The sequence below is a fragment of the Canis lupus genome, chromosome 13 (genome assembly GCF_011100685.1).
Source record: "Canis lupus familiaris isolate Mischka breed German Shepherd chromosome 13, alternate assembly UU_Cfam_GSD_1.0, whole genome shotgun sequence".
Taxonomy (NCBI): Eukaryota; Metazoa; Chordata; class Mammalia; order Carnivora; family Canidae; genus Canis; species Canis lupus.
Genome location: NC_049234.1, coordinates 9,757,965 through 9,781,006, shown reverse-complemented (window position 1 = coordinate 9,781,006; position 23,042 = coordinate 9,757,965).

Below are 23,042 nucleotides of genomic sequence, written 5' to 3'. Positions count from 1 at the left end.
TATTTGAGCTTTCTTTTCCCAAGACTCACATACTACCTTTTAACAAAACACTTCACACAATTCTACTAAGTTTCCCCCCCTCTCTCTGTCTCTCCCTCTTAAAGCCATCACACTTTAGAACAATTCACCTTTCCTTCATCTGTAATCAAACTCTTGTTCCCTCTGTGTCAGAATTCCCAACTGGGGAGAAGCAAGAAGACTACCTTAATTTGTAGTAAAGTTAATTATCTATGGTTTCATTGGCTAACAGTTCTTTACTTCTTTAGAGGAAAATTATTTTTCCAAATTAACATATAATTAGGAGATAGATGCTATATATTAAAATACATATACTTCAGGAAATATAACGAAGTCAAAACAAAAGACAAACTGTGTGTCATCTTATGCAGGGCTTCTGCCTAAGGTCATTCAGGTTCAAGGTTGGGGAGATCATAGCAGGTCTGTGTTGGGGGTGAAATCTGTCTTTATTTTCCTGGCCAAGCTTTATTCCTAGATGTTGAGTGGCTTCAGATGGGAGGGAGACACCCTTTGCCAGTTTATAAAAAAGTGTGGCAAGGTCTAGCAGTGGCCCCGTGTGTGGTGTAGGTAAGCTACTTTTTTGGCAAAGCAGAAGCTCTACAGAGTCCAACGCTCTACCGAAGAACATAGCCTTCAAATGCCATTCATGCTTTCTCCAGCTAGTTTCTGTCTCCAGTTTCTGATTTAGGATATTATGTAACATTCTAATTAACTTTTCCCTTTGGAATGGATTCTTGGCAGTACAGTAGTGAGAGAAAACATGATGAGGATCATGTGTGGGTCAGAGTCCATCAATTCTGAGAAAGGGCTGTTTTCTTTGGTGATCCTGTGTACCCTGGTGAGCAGCCTTAGTGCACATCACTTTTTTTGGCCTATTGCCTTAGAATATTTCCCAAACTCTTTTAAGAGATTTACATGATTATTTATAAATTACCCTGCATATACTCTTACCTTATTTACCTCTTCTTTCCTGTCTCTGTTTCTGGCACCCTCTCCTTCTCTTCTCTTGCCATTGTGAACTACTTTCATCTCCTCCAGAAGCCAGGCTTTCTCTTACCTCTAGAGTCTAGATGTTTATACCTTAATTCCCTTTAGTGGGACCCCTTTCCCACAGTACATCATCTGGCTAACTCCTGTTTAGTCTTCAGATTAAATATTACTCTGATAAATTGTCCATATCCTTCATCTGTTATTAACTCTGCTTAACCAATACTGGGTTAGGTGCTACCATCAGATATTAAAGCCTTATTACTTTTAACTACTTGTTATCCTAGAAAGACCGGAAGCTCTGTGAGGAAGGGGCCCAGTCTCTCTTCTCATGGCTGTGTCCGTAACACCTAGCGTATCAGAGATTAACAATGAATTTTTGTTGAGTGACTATTTTCATTCAGGTTGTACCTATACCTTTAGATCTATAAGCCTGTGTAGGAATAAAACTGCCATCTGGATTTGAGGCAATGTACCTAGTCATGATTAGAAAATGCTCTGATTCAGGGCAGCCAGTGTGGCTCAGCGGTTTAGTGCCGCCTTCGGCCCAGGGTGTGATCTTGGAGACCCTGGATCGAGTCCCATGTCGGGCTCCCTGCATGGAGCCTGTTTCTCCCTCTGCCTGTGTCTCTGCCTCTCTCTCTGTCTCTCATGAATAAATAGATAAATAAAACTTAAAAAAAAAAAAGAAAGAAAATGCTCTGATTCAGTTGTATTAATGAAGGGCTACACATGCTTTCAATCATTCAGTTCTGTATCTTCAAAATCATTTAACATGAAAACCATGTGAAAAGGTAGAAGAGGATTAAGGGTCATTTGGAGGTGGAAGTTGACTTGGGTAGGAAAAGGGAAAAAATATATAAGTCACTTGGAGGATTTGGAGGATTTGGAGGCTATGGAGGGAGTATATGCCCCAATGGTACTGAGGTTTTCAGTCTGCACACAACACTTGGGAGGGAGCTGTTACCAAGACCCTAATGTCTTTCATTCTTTTCTTTCTCTTCTGTTTACAACAGACTTGGAAATAGCAAAAGTGTGTCAACTAAAAGGTAGAAAGCCAGTTTGTGCTATTCAAAGCAAATTTTGAATGCATTATCCTCACAGAAAGCCAGCAATTATAATGAAGATATTTGTAAGATAGAAAGGAATCTCCAAATGTCTGGAAGTCTAATGAGTGTACCTGTTACTCCATATCCTTCTTCCCTATAATCAAAGAGGCCAGAATCAAAGCCTTAAACCCTTTACCTTTATAATCCCATAAATGATCCCCTCAGGAAAGATAAGTCATTCTATCTAATTCATTTATTTTCTTAATCCAAGAAAAGGAGAAATTGTCTGTATAGCTATTCTGAATTGAAAACAATTGATGTTCCCCTCAGATTTAGCAAGAAACATTGAGATTTTACTTACAACCTGAGATTTTTCTTTGTTTAGGAGAGGGCTGGAAAATTGCTAGGCAAAACCAGTCAGCTCGTCTACATTCTAGCACAGGCTATTACTCAAGTCTGTGACTCTGACCATGATATTGTGCATCTCCGGTGGGTGCACCCTACTGGTGTTTTGAACAGGGCAGCTACATGGTAATTTCCTATGTCCCCATGGATGCTTTCACACCAGCACTCACTTTCCTGGGGCTTCAGGCAGACGGGGATTTTCTCTCAATACTGAAGTACCTCCTGGGAGAGGAAACAGAATGAAAACAGAATATTACCTGTTTTCTACGGCGACACCAATTTTAAAGCTGTGCTATTTTAAAACAAAGAAACAGACGGAGAAGTTAAAAGGAAATGAATCCTATATTTGCTCTTTGGAAAGCACTTACTGGGTAATTGCTGGGCTCTGAGTGACTTGAGGTGGGAAATGGGACGCAGATTTAATGAGATCCAGCTTAAGGCACCATTTGCAGAGGCCCAGAATGGCAATAGTAGAGGGTTATTTTCCTCCCTTCTGATTGTGTTTGCTTGGCCTCTGCGAAATGACCAGAATTTCTTAGTCTAGTACTATGGGATGCATCCTATCCCATAATAGTAGCTTTGAGGGACATCAGTCTACAAGAGCACACAGGCAAACCAGTGCCAGGGAACTAATGTCCTCCAGGGCTAGAGGTCAGCCTGTTCCATAACAAAGAGGTCAACGAAGATGCCTGTGATGTTCCCCTAGCTTGGCTAAACTAGGTTTCTCCCAACTATAGCCTCCTGGCCTCCCTTTTCTTAGAGCATTTACTTTAGAAGACTTAAAATTATACATTCGTTCTCTACCCCTTTGAAATATATGTAAATCTTCTTCCAGCCTTTTGCCAGACTGATAATCCAGGAATCTTTCTTGAGGACCTGGGAACCATCTCTTTGAAATATAAACACTGAAAGGGACAACACCCCTCTTTTCCAGTCCCTGTGATAAGGTAGGAGCTCAGCTATAGTGGAGACCAGTTAGTAAACACAGATGGCTTACTTACAGAGAAAAACATTTGCAAACTCAGAATAACCCATCATGCTGGACAGAGTACACAGATGAACCTTTCTCCTAATTTCCTCTACTTGCTCACCCTAGGACTTAAAAAAATTCTCTACTGTTTGCTTTAATGGATTTAAGTTCAGTCTCTTCCTTTATTTCAATAGTCTTGAATAAAGCCTTTACTGCCTATTTAACTGTGTCCAGTGCAATTTTAATCTGAAAGGATCTAATGCAAAAAAATGGTGGTGAGGATCTTGCATCATTTAACAAAGTAGGTACATTAATTTGCTGGAGCTACCATAACACCATACCATAAAAAATAACAAACTCTCCCAATACAGGAGGCTAGCAATCCAAGATCAAGGTGTCAGCAGGTTGGTGCCTCCCAAGGCCTCCCTTCTAGACTTGCAGATGATCATCACCTCCTCCCCATGTTTTCAATGGTCTTTCTTCTATGCGCAAGCATTCCTGCCTGTCTAAATTTCCTCTTCTTATAAGGATACCAGTCAGATTGGATTAGGATGGTTTTATTTTAACTTACTTACCACTTCAAAGGCCCTATCTCCAAATACAGCCACATTTTGAGGTACTGGGGATTGGGGCTTTGATATGTAAATATTTTGGGGGTACACAATATAACCCATAACTCTGGGTCTTTATTTTTCTTGCTGCTGTCTCTGACATAGGGAAGCAAAAGGGACACCATTTTAGAATAGCTCCATCTCTGCTGTTTTTCTGCTAGGCTCCATTACTCATGATCTATATTTTGTCCCTGAATAAGCCAAAGAAGCTATGTTCCCATTTCAAGGGGGAAGCCAGGAAGTCAATCATTCTGAGTTTTGTGTCCTAGGCCCCAAGTACCTGATAACACCTAGGAAGAACCAGATCTCAAACATATTCCAGGACATTAGCTTCAAACACACGTTGGCTGACACTGGCATCAATACTCCTGCCTTTGGTATTTGTGGAATAATACCTATTGTTCACCTGACACTTCCCTTTGATTAAACCCTACCCTGGATTCCTGAAGGAACACATCTCTTTTCTAATATAAACTTCTAGCCCCAAGCAATGACAAGACTCACTCTCCTTTCCTTTCTGAGTCTCCCAGATACTCCATCTGTTATTCTCTACCTGTCACACTCTTCAACAAACTCTGTTTCCACTTCTCTGGGTTATATTTGATTTCTATCTTGCATGAAGCCAAGGTCCTGTGGGACCTTCCCTTGGGTTCTTGGACTCAGACTGCCTGCATCATCTCTACCACTTCCTTCTGAGAAGAAACTGCTTTCTGAAGCTACCAATCCAGCCATCTCCAGGATAACAGCCACCCATACCCTACAAGGTCCCTACTCTTAGCACCAGAAAGAATGTAGATGAGTATTCAATGCTTGCCAAAGGAGTAAGTTACACACACGGAGAGGGTGCCAGAGGATAGGACAAAGCTACTGAGTAGGAAATGCGGTTTTGGAAGATGAAGATCTTTGTTATGAAAGTTTCCCTTTTGCTCCATTACATTTCCATAACACCCTGAAGTGCTAATCAGTATATCTTTAAAAAAAAAAATCCTATAATTGTGTTGGAACTAGCATAATTATATTTTTTGTTGCAAGTGTTAATTAAACAAATATCAACTCTTAATATAATGACAATTTTGGTTACTCTATTTTGGCACTTCTCTTTCAAGAGGCCATCAACTCCCCCTCGCCCTCCCCCAATACACACATACATACACACACACAAACGAACTTCTAAAAGACCCTGCCTAAGGCAACTCAATCAGCTCTTTCAAAGAGCTGTTTCAGAAGAACAGAAGTACAGCTAAAAAGTTCCTTTTAGAAGTCCATATAAAAGATCAGATTCTACTTAATATTAGAAGAACCCAGAAACAGAATAATCCATGAATATATGATATATCTCTGTGTAAGACATGCCATGTTCTTTGACAAATTTATTTGGCTGCTAATTTAAAAGACTGATAAGATTGTGAGCCAACATGCCTCATTAGCAGCCCGCTACCTGCCAAGAAACACTGGTGTTCTCTAAAATAAAACTATAAATACAAGTAGAGGTATTTATTATGAATTGGAACTAAAAACTCCTTTCAGAATGAGAAAATTGTCCTTGGGCAATATGAAGTTGAAAACCAATTTTTCTGTTGTCAAGCTATCGGATGAGCAAATAAGCAAGGAAAGTATGTCCTTGGCCATTTAGATGGAAGTTCTGCTGCCTCAATAAGTCGCTGGAAAATATGTGTAAAGATGTATGTGTTTTCCTGTCATTCTAATGATAGGAACATTAATGATAGTACACAATTTAAGTATGTATTTGTCTTTTTTTCTTCATTTTTTTCTAACTTTACTTGAGAGATCCATATTTCTCCTTATTGAAAGTGATTTTATTCCTAGGAATAAACCTAACCAAAGAGGTAAAGGATCTATACCCTAAAAACTATAGAACACTTCTGAAAGAAATTGAGCAAGACACAAAGAGATGGAAAAATATTCCATGCTCATGGATTGGCAGAATTAATATTGTGAAAATGTCAATGTTACCCAGGGCAATTTACACGTTTAATGCAATCCCTATCAAAATACCATGGACTTTCTTCAGAGAGTTGGAACAAATTATTTTAAGATTTGTGTGGAATCAGAAAAGACCCCGAATAGCCAGGGGAATTTTAAAAAAGAAAACCATATCTGGGGGCATCACAATGCCAGATTTCAGGTTGTACTACAAAGCTGTGGTCATCAAGACAGTGTGGTACTGGCACAAAAACAGACACATAGATCAATGGAACAGAATAGAGAACCCGGAAGTGGACCCTGAACTTCATGGTCAACTAATATTCGATAAAGGAGGAAAGACTATCCATTGGAAGAAAGACACAATCCACAATCTCAATTTTTAAGCACTTTACTCTGACCATTATCTCCTATCTTTTTTCTTAAAAGATTTTATTTATTTATTTTAGAGAGAGAGAGCCGGAGCAGAGGGAGAGGGAAAAGCAAACTCATGGCTGAGCAGGGACCCCATGTGGGGCTCAATCCCAGGTCCCTGAGATCATGACTTGAGCCGAGATCAGACACTTAACTGACTGATCCACCCAGGTGCCCCCTCCTATCTTTTCAGATAATCCCCCTAATACCTCAACTCCAGAAAAGCTCTGATCTATGTGGAACTATAATATCTTAATCCTGTCACCATTCATTGCCCTTTACCCCCTTTATGTCACAGTCCCCTTCCTATAGGGCCAATCTCTGTGTCACCCTACCCTGTTTATGTTCAGCTCTCTGCCTCCTTCAGATGTGCACCCAGGTAGCTGAGTGAGGCTGAACATCCTTGGCTGACTGTGTTCATTAAATGTATCACCTTGAGAAGAACATTGGTGGTGACAGAAAAATCCCATTGCATCTGTAAGGTCCTTCCCCCTGCCACTCATCCTGATGATTTCCCATACCTTTCCTCTTCGAACTCCCAGTATGTCCTTCCATCTTCACCCTCAGCTGATGACCTTGCTTCTGTACATCACTATGAAAATGCCAGAAATGAGAGGACATCTTCCTCACACTCACCTCTGCCAACACCAGGGATCTGTGCTGTGTACTCAAGCCTTCCTTTTTGTCTATAAGACAGAAACTTTTATCACCTTCTCAGACCACTCCCTCCATTTTTGTACCAAAATCCATTTCCACTTAGTTACCTTGATACATCACTCTAGTGCTTGCCTCCTCTCTCTTCTATCATGAATTTTCTCTATGGATGGCTTTTGATAACATACAACTGATCTGAAATATCTATCATCTTAAAAATCAAAACAAAAAAAAGCATCCCCTTCCAGCTACTGCTATATTACCATATTTCTCTTTCTCCTTTAAATCAAAACTCTCTTGTGAGATTTGACTGTAGTTGTCCCTTATTTTTATTATTTCCCCATTCTGTCTTGAACCCTCTTCAGTCCATCCATACACACACACACACACACACACACAAATCTTGAAAATATAAATGCATAAATGACTGCCATGTACTAAAGCCAATTACCTCATCCTGTCCTTTCTAGCAGCAACTTTTTTTTTTTTTTAACTACCCCTGCAAAAAAACAGGGCCACTAGCAGCACAACTTTTGCCCCTCTTCTTTTTGAAGCAATTTCTTTATCTGGCCTCCTAGAAACTGCTCTCTTGTTTCTCTTTCTACTCCACTTACTGGTCATTCTTTCTCAGTCACCTTTCCTGGCTGCTCTCCAATATCTAAAGTTTGGCCTCTGACTGGTCACTATTCTATTCCCAGTGCATAGAGTCATATAGAATGTATAAATATATAGGAATATTTCTTGGTTTTGTTCTAAGAAAACAGGGTCATATCATTCACAGTTTTTTATATATTGCCATTTTAATGCAACAACACTTCATGGAAATCCCTTTAAGTCAATTGGCATAGCTCTATTTCATTCTTCTTAATATCTGTGTTATATACTGTAGAGTGAATATGCAAACATTTATTAAAATATTTCCATCCTATGGGCAAATCTTTGTATGTAGTTCTTTTTTGCTGTGATAAATAATGTGGGAATTAACACAGTAGGATCCCAGAATAGGACTGCTGGAACCAGGGAAACATGTAGATTAAATGATAACTATTTTAGGATTGCTTCCCACAAAGCCTGTATTATTGATGTTTTTGCCAACAATGTTCTCTATTGGTGTATTCAATGGATGTTTTCACTCAAATTTTAGCTAGACTGATACATGATGACTGTTTCTTTCATTGTAATTTTCCTGACTAGTATGTTTAAGCAGCATGACTTAGTGGATAGAAAACTGCTCAGATGTCAGACTTCCTGGATTTCAACTTTCGTTCCAACACTTTATTAGCTGTGCGATCTTGGACAATTCTGTTAAACTCTCCGTGCCTCAGATACTTCCTATGTCAGAAGGAGATAATAGTAACAATTATTTCATCTCTTTTATTTTTGTGGAGATTAAATGTGTTAAACAATGTAAGTCACAGCCATAACTGGTACAAAGTAATAAATTACTTTCAATAAATATTGCTTATTATTATCACTCCTCCCTCCCCCCCTGTTATCATGGCCTCTTTTCTTATGTTTCAATCACAAATCTGTGTATTAAATTTTATTTCCACTGTTCATTTTTGATTGGATTATCCACATAATCACATCAAGTTGTAAATACTCTGTGTGTGCTGTAGATATTAACACTCCGTTGGTCATGATAGGCTATGTTACATCACGGTAACCATGTCTCAAGGGCTTAGCACAATGAGTTTATTTCTCAACTTTCCAAAGTTTCTTGTGGGTCAAGAAGTCTTCCTTCATCTTATAGATATGACATCCAGGAAATGTTGCTTCCAAAACCACTGTGGCAAGAAGAGACCTGGAGAGTTGTGGCAGGCAGCTCTTGGTTTGTTTGTTTTTGTTTTGTTTTTTGTTTTGTTTTTTGTTTTGTTTTGTTTTGTTTTTTGAGACAGAGAGCATGCAGTGAACATGAGGAGGGACAGAGGGAGGAGGAGAGAGAGAATCCTAAGCAGGCTCCATGCTCAGCGATGCAGTTCAATGCACGACCCTGAGATCATGACCTGAGCCAAAATCAAGAGTTGGTTACTTAACTGACTGAGACTTGAGGCTCTTGGTTGTCATGCATGTATGTAATCCTCTGTTTGAGCATGGGCTGGGTTTAGTGACTTGTGTGTAGCAAACAGAGTATAGTAGAGATGATGGGAGGTCACATTTTGTTTCAGATCAGGCTGCAAAAAAGACCATGGCTTCTCAACAGTTCCTTCCTTTTGTTCACTGAGTGAAGCCAGCTGTGCACTTGACAGGGGACTGAGAGAGGCCTTCAGGCAACAGACATTGAGGAAGTGACATCTTCAGTCCAACAGCCCTTGAGGAACTGAACCCTGTCAACTACATGAACAAGATTAGAAGTGGATCCTCCCTCAGTTGAGCCCTCAGAGGGATGAAAGCACAGGCCAATACTTTGGTTGCATCCTATTAGAGACCTTGAACCAGAAGGCCTACCTAAGACTCATCCAGATTCCTGACTCACAATAACTGTGAGATAATAAATTTGTTTTTTTTCTTTTTTTATGCCTCTAAGTTTTAGGGTAATTTGTTTTACAGAAACACATAACTAATACAAGGATAGAACAGGGTATTTTTAAGGCCAGCAAGTGGCTTATATCGTATCTGCCCACATCCCACTGGCCAGAATTTTGTCTTGTAGCCCCAACTGTATGTGAGAAGAGAAAGTAGGATGCTCTACACATGGTGTTTTCTCTGCTACTTCTTCCTATCCTCTTTGGGAATATTTTTTTTCAGTATCTATTATTTATATCTTATGTCTATGTTATATTCTGCTACACAATATATTTTTAAAATTTTTTCACAGACAAATATCTATATCTTACATCTTCCAGCTTTTGGTTTTCCAGAATTGGGTAAGAAGGGCTCCATTAGCACTTGATCGGGTATGAATTCTACTTCATTCTCCTGCAAGATTTCTGTTACTTTATTTTTTAGATGATTTTTAATTCATAAGTAATTTATTTTTGCATTTTCATAATACTTTAATTTTTTTCACACATACAATGATGATATCATTTATTAATAACCCCCACACACACACACACACACTGAATTGAACTACCAACTTAGTCACATGTAACAATTTAGTCATCATATAGATTGGGATCTAATCTAATTCTAGATTTCCTTTTCTGATCTACTAATCTCATGTCTATCAATGTGCCAATACAAAATTGATCCTATTACAATGGCTTCCTATAATTTTCTTTTTTTTTTAAAGATTTTATTTATTTACTCATGAAACACACACAGAGAGAAAGGCAGAGACATAGGCAGAGGGAGAAGCAGGCTGCCTGCAAGGAGCCCTATATGGGACTTGATCCCGGACCCCAGGATCACACCCTGAGCTGAAGGCAGATGCTCAACTGCTGAGCCACCAGGCATCCCTTACAATTTTCTTATATCTGTTAGGCAGGACCTCAGCCCCATTGCTCTCTTCATTCTTTTTTGATGACTTCTTGGCAATTTTTCTTCAATATAAAATTTAATATCTTTTTATCTAGTATTCTACCTACACCATAAATAAAAACACCAAAAAATCCCTTGAGTATTCTAAGTGGAATTATACTATAATTTTATATTAATTTGAAGATAGTATTTGTGTGATACATTGTTTATATTTATTCTTTGTTCTCAAAAAAGATACCTTTTCATTTTCATACATAGTTATTATATAAATATAATTACAAATGTTAATATAATTTATATATTTAATATATACAAACTGAACCAGCTTGAAAACCACTGTAGTATCCATCAAATTCTGGTCCTTTTGTGTTGTTTCCTGTTCTGCCTTTGTACCACATAGAAATTCTCTTTTTCCCACACTGTTTCTTAATTTATTACAGGGAAATCACCTTTCCTGTGCCCTACTTCACTCATCTCTAGTTAATTAATTGTTTATGTGCATTTCTGGAGACTTATGTACCTGAACTATTTGGGAAATACCAAGAATTTTGTATCATTATTCACCCCCAGGGACACAAGACCCAAGTACAGGGAATGTCAAGTGTATCTGAAGAAAAGGAAATTACAGGAAATTTCAATTTTTTTTCTCTCCATCATTTTCCTGCTTGGTGTTATGGTTCATGATATTGCTTATGTGACATCAAGGGAATTTCCCCTTGACTGTTTTAGAGCCTGTCCAGTGGTTACAGCATTCATTCATCCATCTGTACTATCATTCATTTATTTATTCAACAAGTAATTATTGAGTGTGTTCTAGCCATTATTCTAAGGAAGCATCATGAAGAAAACAAAAGAAAAACAACATTGCCAACAAACAAAGTTCCTACCTTTGAGAAATGTACATTTTGGTGAGGAATTCAAACAATAAGTGAGTAAATAAATTAATAATACCCAGGAGTCATAAATACTATGCTTATCCAGAGCTGGTCACTCTAAGTAGGTATGGCACAGGGATTTTTTTTTTAATTTTTATTTATTTATGATAGTCACAGAGAGAGAGAGAGAGAGAGAGAGAGAGAGAGAGAGAGAGGCAGAGACACAGGCAGAGGGAGAAGCAGGCTCCATGCACCGGGAGCCCGACGTGGGATTCGATCCCGGGTCTCCAGGATCGTGCCCTGGGCCAAAGGCAGGCGCTAAACCGCTGCGCCACCCAGGGATCCCTGGCACAGGGATTTATAGGAAGCCAGGACACCAATGCCACAGAGGCCTGGAAGATTGTAACAGACAGAAGACATCAGGATTACAAATATCCTTGGTACATTTGAAAATTGGCAAGAAAGCCAATGAGGCTGAGCACATGGGCATGGGGAAAAGCTCTGGGAGATAAGCTCAAAAGGAAGCTGGAGGCCAGATCCTGTAGGTCCTTGTAGATCAGAGTATGAACTTTGGACTTCATCCAAAACCAACAGCTGTGCTGGTTTGTTTACTGATGGCTTTTACCTATGTGGACCACTTGAAGGGACCAAGGGATAGCTGATACTCAGATGAAACATTATTTCTGGGTTTGTCTGAGAGGATGTTTCTGGAAGAGATTAGTCTTTGAATCAGTAGACTGGGAAAAGAATATTTCCTACAAGTGAAAGGAAGACATTGAGGAGGAGTTGAAGACAGGTTGAAAGGAGTGCCAATTTATATTTTAAAATGATATTATATTTATCCTTTCATTTGTCAACATCATTATCTTCCCAGTCCCCACATTTACCATGTCTTTACCAGAACCTGAGTAAAGCTGAAAATTTGCTTCACTCAGTGAGGAATGAGCGATGGTGTTAAGCATCTCCATCTAAGAGGGGAATTGGCTGGGTGACTCTGGAGACAGTCCTGACTCTCCTTAAAAGACTATCTGAGTCTTGTTGAGGTCTCTCCAAGGAAATGGAAGTTAGAATCTTTGGCTTCATCTTGAATGAATATTTAGGCCACAATTATAAGTAAGGCTTTATTCATGCTTTTTTTTTCCTTTCATTCACTCATTCAATAAGTATTTACTGAACATCTACCATGTGCCATTGTATGCTAAGCCATGGAAATATAACCACAAATGAAATAGACAAGGTTTCTATCCTCATATCCTCACAGCACTTCTAGTCTATTAACTTACTTATTAACTTATTAACTCTTATTAACACGAGGGTATGCTCTTCCAAAACCAAAGTAGCTAGACTTACTCTCCTGGTTTCAGAAAGTACTGCTTTACAACAATGTATTATATTAGATCAGCCTGGCCACCTTAAGTGGTCATGCATCTGCCAGGCTTCAATATTTATAACAATGAAATGTCTGGATTTATAGTCATTATTAAATATGTACTCTGTGCCTTGTTCCTGGTAGTAGCACATCTTTAGGCAAAAGGCAATTTAAATTAAGTTCATGTTTCTAAGTGAAGGCACTTTGCTGTTGGCACATTGGCCATTCACATATTATGTCTTTACTAATCTAAGACTTTAGAAAGAACTTACTAAATAAAAATGAAGCATTCATAGACACAAAGGCAATCATGTCTTATGAATGTATGTAACAGGATTAAAATTTCCCTCTCTTCTAAGAAGAGCCAACAGAGAAATCAAGATTTGGGGTGCAGAATCAATCATCTTATATTGTAGGTAATTGTTTTAAAGGTTTACAAAGAGTCTAAGAAAGCATCTTTCATAGCTTTATATAGGTACAAATGGATTGGAAATGTGAATGAATCACTTTATTCAGTAAATAAACTCCTTAACCCAAACAAGCATTTGCTGAGACCCTATATGGAGAGAACTGAGATTGCTCTATGATTCTTTCTGAAGATATCTAGGTATCTGATTTTGGCTGTTGGCCATGATAAGGGTAGTGGGATTTACAACATGCTGTTTAAAGTCCAAAATGCCCCAGAGGACAGCTGTTTGTTTACTGATGGCTTTTACCTATGTATATCAACTTGACGGGATCAAAGGATAGCCGATACTCAGATAAAACATTATTTCTGGGTTTTTCTGAGAGGATGTTTCTGGAGAGATTAGGATTTGAATCAGTAGACTGGGTAAAGAATATTTGCCTCACCAATGCCAGCGGCATCATCTTTTATAATCCAATTCTTTCACGCCCTAAGTAGAACAAAACGGAAGAAGGTTAAATTTGTTCTATCTGCTTGGGGCTATAACATCCATCTTCTGTTCTGAGACATCAATGCTCCTGGCTTTCAGGTCTCTGAACCAAGAATGAGACTTATACTATCCATCCCTAGATTTTCAGACTATGACTGAATTATAGCACTAGCTTCCCAGTTCTCTGGAGTTTGCAGATGGCAGATGGTGGGGCTTCTCAGCTTCCATAATCATGGGGGCCAATTCTTATAATACATTTCTTCATATACATAAACAAACATATAATATGAATAAATCTCCACATATTTATGAGTATTATGTATATTTGTGGTGAAATTTATTATGTATATATATAATATATACACTCCCATACCATGTATGAATTGGCTCATGTATATATATAATCTGTGTGTGTGTGTATGTGTGTGTATCTTATTGGTTCTGTTTCTCTGAAGAACCCTAACTAATACAAGAGGTTGGCAGCCAGGTTTGGTTATGTGACCAGAGGGACACAGAAGATCTTGCTGGGAATTTCTGCTCTAAGTTCTCCTGAATTAAGATTCATCACATAAATCTTTCAGTTTAATGTATAGATGAAGCACATTACTGTATGAAAAAGAACTCTGAAACCCATGACTTGATGTCTTTCCGATTCCCAATGCTGACTGATGTTCTCTTTCTCTTACTGAATGTAGTGTCTGCCTTTAAATAAAAGCTTCATTGAGTATGCTCTGAAGAGTCACAGGAATCCTTTAAAAATTCTAAACTTGTGAAATCTTCACACTATATATATTTAGCACTATTCTAGACAGGTCTTTTGGAGTATACAAGAGTATCATAAAACTGAATCCAGTTGGGAAAATGGCAACAAATAACACATGGGGCAGCTACAAATCATAAAAAAGATATTAAAAGTTAAATAAGATTGTAGGGACTATATCTGTAACTGTGACTGAGAGGTTGAGGGAGCCCTAATTGAAGAAGAGATGGGAGACAGCTACTGAACAAAAAACAGGTAAGAAAAAAAAAAAAGCCAGGTAAATAAGGAGTATTATTCTAGGTATCAGGGCTATAGTGAAAATAAAATGGGCATATGGGAATGGGCATAAAGTGAATTGGTATGTCTATGACAAATTAATGTTGACCAGACAGGAAACACCAGGGACGGTACACTAGACAACCAAGTAAACAGAATGACTTTGGCAGGGCTGGAACTAGCACAGGGCAAGTGAGGCACCTAGGATGTAAAAATACAGGAGGCACTCACTCACGAGGGCTGACTCTGCAGGTGCACAGCCACAAAGTGAATGTCCTTAAATTTTGTGCCTCAGGCACCTCACTGATCTCACTGAAATCCGTTGATGTCAGGCTTTGTCATTGTTTACATGAATGAATTAGTCATGGTGGCTCTAAATGAGCCTGACAACTTGGGTTCCACTTTACCAAGGTTGATCTAGCTCCTGCTGCTGTGTTTCTAACCTGCTAGTTGCAGAGACCGACATTAGGTCCCTGATATGCCATCATCTCTCAAGTAGACCAACTGGCCACTAAATGGCAAGGTGACTAGATTGAGCTCCTTCCACCATAGAAAGACCAGTGATTCCTTCAAGCAGGAATAGGCACAGATTCCAGGTAGAGTTTTGCCTTTTCAGTCCAAAGAACCTCAACCAACACTATTCTCTGAAGGTATATGGTATGTCTGACCCACCAGCAAAGGATCTCATCAAATAGAAATTCACTGAGGCGCCTGGGTGGCTCAGTCCATTAAGCATCCAATTCTTGATTTCGGCTCAGGTCCTACCTCAGGGTTGTGAAAGTGAGCCCCACATTGGGCTCTGTATTCAGTGTGGAGTCTGCTAGAGATTCTCTCTCTGCCCCTCCCCTGACTCTTTCAATCAATCAATCAATCAGTCAATCAATCAATCAATATCTTAAAAAGAAGAATAGAAATTCAGTATAAAGAAAAAGAGGAGGGAGCCCACGACCATAGAACCTACTGGTTATATCACATATCACATCATCCAGAAGATGCTGCCTGATAGAGCACTGAAAATAGTCTTTTGGAGGCATAACTTGTGCTAGTTGAGAGGTGATACTTGTAAGAGGATCGGGCATCATCTTCCATGTCACTGTATATATCTTAAAGAACTTTATATAGAACTATGTGTTGAATGAGAAGAAAATGATTGGCCCAGGATTAAGGGATAGAATCAGGAGTAGCTCTCCTTATTATCATTCCCAGTAACCAACTGGAAAAATTTGTGCCTTCTGTCCCAACAACTCCGGGCTCTTTAGGCTTTTAAGTCCTGGATCCTTAAGAGAATATACTTCTATGAGGTGACAGAAAAAAAGTTATGACTGATGCCTGGGTATTACAGTCTCCATGTATCCAAAAGTTATCAAACAAGAAGAGAAGTTATCATCTTGGCAAAAATATTTGACTCTGATCATCAGCAGAAAGAAGGGTTGCTATTAACACAATGGAGGAACAGGGACACCTAGATGATCCAACTGGGCACCACTTGGTATCCCCTTGCCCAGTTTGATGGAAAATGACAATTCTCAGGCAGCCTCAGTCTGAAAGTGTAGCTGGCCAAGCCTCCTAGCAGTGCTTCATGAGGCTAAAGGAAATTTAGATGGGTAGTAAAGGGAAAAAAGCAATGAGTCTCAGTGGTACCTTTAGATCAGCTGTAGCTGTAGGAGTCAGAGCCAGCACCATTAATCTTCCTCTTCTAAGTCTTCCCTCAGAAGAGAGACCTCTCAGAATCCTCGAAGAGCTGCTCCTGGAACACATATGAAGAAATGGATGAACATAACTTGGTGATGCACCTCTGGGTCTCCCTCTGAGGCAGGACATGTTAGTGAAGCTACTGGGGAGGGCTGCTGGCAGACAGCTTACAGCTATCAGTCCTTGGAGGGATTGCTTCAGCTGCAGAGAGAAGCTTGGCCAAGGTCACATGTGTTTCAGGACTGGCTGATCAAGGAAGGAATATTCAAGACCAGCCATTTTGGTCCAAAGCAGAATAAGTCTCATGAGGGGGGCAGAGGCATCTCTGGGCCAAGTTGACTTCTCTATTTGGCCAATCTTGCTTCTTTCCAGACTCTTTCACAAGAGATGATCCCAAGGATAATCCTCAGTAAGCCCCCCAACTATTGAAATTTTCTGGTCTGCTTCTTATGCCAATTATCTACTGCTTTAAATGGAAAATTAGTGAATTCTAATAACTGGTTGACTTTCTTTCACCCATTTCATGGAATCAAAGTTAAACTCTTGGAAGTTCAATCTGTCATACTGTGATTGCTGTTGTGAATTCAGTTAAGAAGTTCACCAGTAGAGTTAGTTGTTTTGTAGGAAAATATGAATACAAATTTTGGTAGAGCATGGCATCATTATAAAGATAATATTGATGATTAAGAAACTCATGACACAAATATACTTGGAATTCATCATAGTGTATTCTTAGAGGGATAGGGAAATTTGTGTCTTGCAGAGTGCCAGATAGAAAACATTTCTGGCTTTGCAGGTTGTATGGTTTTTGGTGCAACTACTCAATTCTACTGTTTAGTACAAAAGTAGGAATAGAAAATCCATAAACAAAAAAGCATGGCTATGTTCCAGTAAAACTATATTTACAAAACCTGGCAGAGTTCCAGATTTGACCAGAGGGCTGTAGTTTGCCAACCTCTGCCCTAATTCATCAGCATCCAAATGAGCTCTAAAATTTTATCAATCAAAATAGAACTTATGTTTAAAATTTAAAAATATATTTGTACAAAACAGTTAAAGTTCTGAAGCTAAAAGGTTTAATGAAACTGATGTATTTTTTTTAAAAAGATTTTATTTATTTATTCATGAAAGACACAGAGAAAGATGCCAAGACATAGGCAGAAGGAGAAGGAAGATCCTTGCAGGGAACTTGATGAGGGATTCAACTCCCAGACCCCAGGACCACGACCTGAGCCAAAGGCAGATGCTTACCACTGAGCCCACCCAGGTGTCCTGAAACTGATGCCCTGTATAAAACTACCAATAGCAGAGTTTATAGTATTCTTTCTTTGTACCCAGTATCAATCATATTTTATGTATTTGAAGATCTAAATAATATCTTTTCATATTAATTTAAGTGTCCTAAAATGGTATTAAACCTTTTAAAACACTTCTCTAAATTTTTTACTGTATTTTACTCCAAATTAGTTTGAAAAATTTAATCAACATGTGTTCATAAATGGAGTACCAAAAAGTCTAGTGTCTGAAGCTTTTAGCATATTATAATTACTGAAAACAGAGTTTGCAAGGAATCAGATATTGCAATATATCCTTGTAAAAGCAAGAGAGAAGCTGAATGAGTTAGTTTTTTAGACCTCAATGCACAAGATTTAATTGTGAAATTCAAAAATTGCACTTCTGAGTATCTCAGTTTGCGGGAAGAATCTTCTAATGGGGATCCTACTTTTATTTTTTTATTTTTTTTGGGGGGCTCCTACTTTTAATTTAATATATATATCTTGCATCAAAATAAAATGAAATTGAGAAGGGTTATGACTTTCCCTCATATAAATTTTGTGAAACATTCAAAGAATTATGAATAGTGGCAATTTACTTAACAAGTTTTATCCTGTAAGAATTTTGGTGAAGAAAGATACTTCTCAACACCAAAGAAACAAACAATCCAATCATGAAATGGGCAAAAGACATGAAGAGAAATCTCACAGAGGAAGACATAGACATGGCCAACATGCATATGAGAAAATGCTCTGCATCACTTGCCATCAGGGAAATACAAATCAAAACCACAATGAGATACCACCTCACACCAGTGAGAATGGGGCAAATTAACAAGGCAGGAAACAACAAATGTTGGAGGGGATGCGGAGAAAAGGGAACCCTCTTACACTGTTGGTGGGAATGTGAACTGGTGCAGCCACTCTGGAAAACTGTGTGGAGGTTCCTCAAACAGTTAAAAATAGACCTGCCCTACGACCCAGCAATTGCACTGTTGGGGATTTACCCCAAAGATACAGATGCAGTGAAACGCCGGGACACCTGCACCCCGATGTTTATAGCAGCAATGGCCACGATAGCCAAACTGTGGAAGGAGCCTTGGTGTCCATCGAAAGATGAGTGGATAAAGAAGATGTGGTTTATGTATACAATGGAATATTACTCAGCTATTAGAAATGACAAATACCCACCATTTGCTTCAACGTGGATGGAACTGGAGGGTATTATGCTGAGTGAAGTAAGTCAGTCGGAGAAGGACAAACATTATATGTTCTCATTCATTTGGGGAATATAAATAATAGTGAAAGGGAATATAAGGGAAGGGAGAAGAAATGTGTGGGAAATATCAGAAAGGGAGACAGAACATAAAGACTCCTAACTCTGGGAAACGAACTAGGGGTGGTGGAAGGGGAGGAGGGCGGGGGGTGGGGGTGACTGGGTGACGGGCACTGAGGGGGGCACTTGACGGGATGAGCACTGGGTGTTATTCTGTATGTTGGTAAATTGAACACCAATAAAAAATAAATTTATTATAAAAAAGATAGATACTTTAAAGGAAGGGGAAAAAACTAAGACCGATAAAAATTTGAGCTAAAAAACTTGCACATTAAAAAAATAATTTTCCCCATGCAACAGATGTTTTTCTGATCTTATTAATAGGGACAATTTTTGGTCAATTAACAGAAAAGAGACAAGATTAATTTTAATTTTGCATTAAGCATTAAGATTAATGCTTAAATGAAAATTTGAAAAATATTGCAGGCAATTAAAAAATAAAAATAATTATATCATATAGAAAATATAATCTTGAGAAAAGTATTAAAAATAGACACAACTAAGAATGACTAATGTGGATAAATAGGTACACTACAAATATCCTATTTATTTGGTAATATAATCACTACAAAAAGAAGTGTTTTAAAATTTTTTCTTTATTTAACATGGTATTTCATTTTATTTTAGAAAGAATTTAATTTTTTTATTGGAGTTCAACTTGCCAACGTATAGTATATCACCCAGTGCTCAACCCATCAAGTGCCCCCCTCAGTGCCCGTCACCCTGTCGCCCAACTCCCTGCCCACCTCCCTTTCTACTACCCCTTGTTCATTTCTCAGAGTTAGGAGTCTCTCATGTTGTCTCCCTCTCTGATATTTCCCACTCATTTTCTTTCCTTTCCCTTTTATTCCCTTTCACTATTTTTTATATTCCCCAAATGAATGAGAACATATAATGTTTGTCCTTCTCCGATTGACTTATTTCACTCAGCATAATACCCTCCAGGTCCATCCGCGGTGAAGCAAATGGTGGGTATTTGTTGTTTCTAATGGCTGAGGAATATTCCATTGTATACATAGACCACAGCTTCTTTATCCATCATCTTTCGATGGACACCAAGGCTCCTTCCACAGTTTGGCTATTGTGGACATTGCTGCTAGAAACATCGGGGTGCAGGTGTCCCAGCATCTCATTGCATCTGTATCTTTGGGGTAAATCCCCAACAGTGCAACTGCTGGGTCGTAGGGCAGGTCTATTTTTAACTGTTTGAGGAACCTCCACACAGTTTTCCAGAGTGGCTGCACCAGTTCACATTCCCACCAACAGTGCAAGAGGGTTCCCCCTTCTCCACATCCTCTCCAACATTTGTGGTTTCCTGTCTTGTTAATTTTCCCCATTCTCACTGGTGTGAGGTGGTATCTCATTGTGGTTTTGGTTTTTATTTCCCTGATGGCCAGTGATGCGGAACATTTTCTCATGTGCGTGTTGCCCATGTCTGTGTCTTCCTCTGTGAGATTTCTGTTCATGTCTTTTGCCCATTTCATGATTGGATTGTTTCTTTGCTGTTGCGTTTAATACGTTCCTTATAGATTTTGGATACTAGCCCTTTTAGAAAGTTCCATGTGCACTTGAGAAGAATGTGTATTCAGTTGCATTTGGATGTAAAGTTCTGTAAATACCTGTGAAATCCATCTGATCCAGTGTATCATTTAAAGCTCTCGTTTCTTTGGAGATGTCGTGCTTAGAAGATGTATCATTTGCAGAAAGCGCCGTTTTGAAGTCTCCCAGTATTAGTGTATTATTATCTAAGTAGGTCTTAACTTTGGTTATTAATTGATTGATATACTTGGCAGCTCCTACATTAGGGGCATAAATATTCATGATTGTTAGGTCCTCTTGTTGGATAGATCCTTTAAGTATGATATAGTGTCCCTCTGCATCTCTCACTACAGTCTTTGGGATAAACTTTAATTATCTGATATGAGGATGGATACCCCTGCTTTCTTTTGAGGACCATTTGAATGGTAAATGGTTCCCCAACCTTTTATTTTCAGGCTGTAGGTGTCCTTACGTCTAAAATGAGTCTCTTGTAGACAGAAAATAGATGGGTCTTGCTTTTTTATCCAGTCTGAAACCCTCCGCCTTTTGATGGGGTCATTAAGTCCATTCACGTTCAGAGTTACTATTGAAAGATATGAGTTTAGTGTCATCATGATATCTATTCAGTCCCTGTTTTTGTGGATTGTTTCCTTGGACTTCCTCTTTCTTTTACAGAATCCCCCTTAATATTTCTTGCAGAGCTGGTTTGGTGTCACATATTCTTTCAGTTTCTGCCTATCTTGGAAGCTCTTTATCTCTCCTTCTATTCTGAGTGAGAGCCTTGCTGGAAAAGTATTCTTGGTTGCATGTTCTTGTCACTTAGGACCCTGAATATATCCTGACAGCCCTTTCTGGCCTGCCAGGTCTCTTGGAGAGGTCTGCTGTTAATCTGATACTTCTTCTCATATAGGTTAGGGATCTCTCGTCTCTTGCTGCTTTAAGGATCTTCTCTTTATCTTTGGAATTTGGAAGTTTCACTATTAAATGTCAGGATGTTGAATGGTTTTTATTGATTTTAGGGGGGGATCTCTCTATCTACTGCATCTGAATGTGTTTCCCTCCCCAAATTAGGGAACTTCTCAGCTATGATTTGTTCAAATATGCTTTCTGGTCCTCTGTCCCTTTTGGCACCCTCTGGAACCCCAATTAACAGTAGATTTTTCCTTCTGAGGCTGTCATTTATTTCCTTTAACCTTTCCTCATGATATTTTAATTGTTTTTCTCTTTTTTCCTTAGCTTCCTTCCTTGCCATCACCTTGTCTTCTATGTCACTCACTCTTTCTTCTACCTCATTAACCCTCATTGTTAGGACCTCCAGTTTGGATTGCATTTCATTTAATTGATTTTTAATTTCAGCTGATTAGATCTAAATTCTGCAGTCATGAAGTCTCCTGAATCCTTTATGCTTTTTTCCAGAGCCACCAGTAGCTTTATAATTGTGCTTCTGAATTGGCTTTCTGACTTCAAATTGTAATCTAAATTCTGTAACTCTGTGGGAGTGAGTACTATTTCTAATTATTTCTTTTTGGTGAGTTCTTTCTAGTTATTTTGCTCAGTGCAGATTGGCTAAAAACAAGTTGTACTGGAAAAAGGAAGAGAAAAAAGGGGAAAAAAACAAAGAACAAAAAAACAAAAGACAAAAACAAAAACAAGGAGGGGTATCCTCTGGTTCTATATACTGTGAATCCCTCGACTTCCCCTGGAGCTTTCCAGCGCTGCTCCGCTGAGAACTTGCTCCTCCCCGTCCTTCCAGCGGGTCTTCCGGGGGAGGGGCCTGCTGTGCTGACTCTCAGGTGTGTGCACCTGGGGAGATGCTCCCCCCCCTCCGGGTAGCTGTGTACCCCGAGGCCCCTGTTCCCTGGCGCCCCTTCCCTCCCAGGCACAGGGTGACACCAGGAGGGACACCACCACTGGCGGCGGCCGCCCCCCAGCCCTGGAGTCAGCTCCCCCGTAACCACCGCAGCTCCCAGTCCGCGGGGGCCTGGATGCTCGGGGGGTGGGGGGGGGGCGCTGCCCCGCACAGCTCGGGGCCCGGGGCAGGAGCGTCCCCGCTGTCCCGGGCCCTCCCCGCCCCGCCTGTCCCGGGGGAGCAGGGTCCCGGGCTGTGTCCCCCGCGCCCTGGGCAGCCCCCTCCGCCCGGAGCCCCCGCCCGCCCCCCGGCTCCGGCCCTTCCCCGAGCTCGGCCCGCTCTCCCCCGGGCGCCCTCCCGCTAGCGGCTCCGCTGCCTCCTGCGGTCCCGCCCGAGCTCCCTGCGAGCGCCCTCCCGGCGGGAAGACTCCGGGGACCGTCGCGGCCCCGCCCCGCTGGAGGCGGCTTCATCTTTGCCCCCTTCCCGCCGCGTCTGTCGTGTTCCGGCCGCTCTCCCTGCAGCTCTCAGGTTGAATTCCTGGTGTTTGGGATGGGTTGAAAGTAATCTAGGTTAGTTGGTGGGGCGGGTGACTTGGGGACCCTACTCTTCTGCCATCTTTCCCCACCCCCAGAATTTAATTTTTGAAAATAGTTTTGAATAGAACTGGTTTATAGGCCCGTTAACATAATAAACCAATTTGC